The sequence below is a fragment of the Gymnoscopelus braueri genome (assembly GCF_963280865.1).
Source record: "Gymnoscopelus braueri genome assembly, chromosome: 12".
NCBI classification, from domain to species: domain Eukaryota; kingdom Metazoa; phylum Chordata; class Actinopteri; order Myctophiformes; family Myctophidae; genus Gymnoscopelus; species Gymnoscopelus braueri.
The window spans coordinates 43,778,528-43,781,027 of NC_137614.1; the positions used below are offsets into that span (position 1 = coordinate 43,778,528).

At 38.0% G+C, this 2,500-nt stretch overlaps 1 protein-coding gene across 2 annotated transcripts in view; it reads right to left on the reverse strand.

Moving 5' to 3' along the window:
• LOC308097131 (uncharacterized protein) overlaps nucleotides 1-2,500 on the reverse strand; it is a 36,620-nt gene that overhangs the window by 10,629 nt on the left and 23,491 nt on the right. The window lies entirely within an intron of this gene.

Sequence of the window (2,500 nt, forward strand, 5' to 3'; positions counted from 1 at the left end):
TCTGTCTGACCAGACTGCACCTTTTTACCAAGTCTTAACCGCCTCATCTCTGCCGTCTAACTCACAGCCACACAGTCGCCATGGTAACTGGATACACACACACACACACACACACACACACACACACACACACACACACACACACACACACACACACACACACACACACACACACACACCCGCACACACACAGGGTTAGATGGGGATAGTCTATGGAGAGGCAGGCAAAGCGGGTCGACGCACTCGCTCCAAAAAAAGCACAAGTGTTGCAGAGGGACGCGCGGTTAGTGCCGTCTGAGTGGATTCCAGTGGGTGTGATGCTCCTTATCGCCACACGAGAAACATTCATTCTCCCTGACTGCTACTTGTCTCCAGACACAGACGACGGTGAAGTGAGTTCAAAATTGCAGGATTTATCCAATCAGATCTCTCTCCAAGTAAAGTGCCGCAATCAGTAGTCCGGAATATCACTTCAAACATGCGACATGCTGTCACTAAATGTAATCAGAAAAATGTCATTTGAAAGTTGGGTTCAAGGGGCATGCCAGTAGCTGATCAGATAGTGTGTCAATCATACATGTAGGTCCCTGGTTCGAATCCGGAGCTGAGCCTTCCACCCTCACTTTCCTCTCACTTTATGCTCTTTTCTAAATAAAGAAGAAACTGTCTTATATATTGTACATACGGTATATACTCTGTGTGTGTATATACTGTGTATATATATATATATATATATATATATATATATATATATATATATATATATATATATATATATATATATATTCCCAATGTGAATATATATATATATATATGTATATAGCTGACACTCGTTAATGTTATAGGCATTAGAGCAATTATGCTTCTGCACTGTCAAATACAGGCCTACATCTAATCTACGCTTAGTGGGACTCATTCAAATGGCAACCAGTGAGTCCCGGGACTCACTTTATTGAAAATCTAACAACATCACTCTATTATTATATTAGATTTATTAGATATTATATTGATATTATAGCTATTTTATTTTATTAGATATGTGATGTTGTTACTTGACAATTTGTTGACTTTTGGTGAAAAAGCCTGCATATATCAGTATCGGTTGATATCGGTATCGGAAATTATGAGTTGGACAATATCGGTATATCGGTTATCGGTAAAAAAGTCAATCCCTAATACAGTATATATATATATATATATATACGTATACAGTGTGTGTGTGTGTGTGTGTGTGTGTGTGTGTGTGTGTGTGTGTGTGTGTGTGTGTGTGTGTGTGTGTGTGTGTGTGTGTGTGTGTGTGTGTGTGTGTGTGTGTTAGTTAGTATACTATTTTAAACTTTCTAAACCTTGACAGGCACTTGAACAGAATAATCATTCTTCTCAATTAATCACGTTGATGTAATATTGTAGAAAGAAAAACAAAACAAGGAATTACCATCATAGCAACAAGATAGTAATAAAGCAAAATGACTTGCAGACAGGATGCAAACAATCTCTTTCTGATTTTAATTATACCGTAATTATAAACAACAGTCACGAACACCTTGCTACTGTAAGTGAGTTGTTGTACAACTTTGTTTTTGTTCATCCTTTGATTTCAGCAGTTTCAGTACTTAAGATCTGAAGACGTGAGATAGAGATATTAGTTTGTATGATTTCAGAAATGTCAGGCTTAAATATACCTGTTTTCACTGCGGATATTTTTGACGTGTCATAGATGATTACACACAGCTGATGTTAACAACATTAATTCCGGGTGTTAATTGAACTCTGAGAATTAAATTAATTTAACAGGACTTTACAGTGCACTGTACTGTGTCAACATGCTGGCAAACAGAGACACTGCAAACCAAGTATAATGTCACAATGTCATAATAATAATCATTATGTCCAAAATGTCATTGTCTTCAGCTGTGCTACATGGGCATGTCCTCACTTGCTGTGTAAATCTAAACCTGGCAAGAAAGGCGAGAAACTAATAGTGGATGTTGGCACAATACCTCCTACACACATCATGCAACCTTAATTTAACTCTGAGAGAGTGTACAAACGAAAAGATGAACACTTGAGGATTTTTCTGTCTACAGCTGCACTGAAGCTGAAACTGGTGTGTTCGCAAAACATCAAGACAAGCGCTGTCTAAGAGCCGTTTCACACAGATGTGGGTAATTATGCTATTATTTGCCTTTGTTAGAACGTTCTCCAACGCTATCGATCGCCACAAGAATTACTGTGTTTTTCTTTTGCCAAGGACTGGACTGATTGCATTCCTGTCAATGTAACTGCAAGAAAAGATGCACTCTTTGCCCTCTTCTTCAGAGTTAAATGAACACTGGGATTCTATCTGCTCGTTTTCATAGGCTTGTTTTTCTTTCTTCAGTTGTCTAATATAACAAACTAATATAAAATAACAAAATATCAGCACCACTCCTTTACGCTATCCCGCCTTTTGAGCACACTCACCCTGTTTCATAACTTTTTAGAATTTAACATCCCGCCT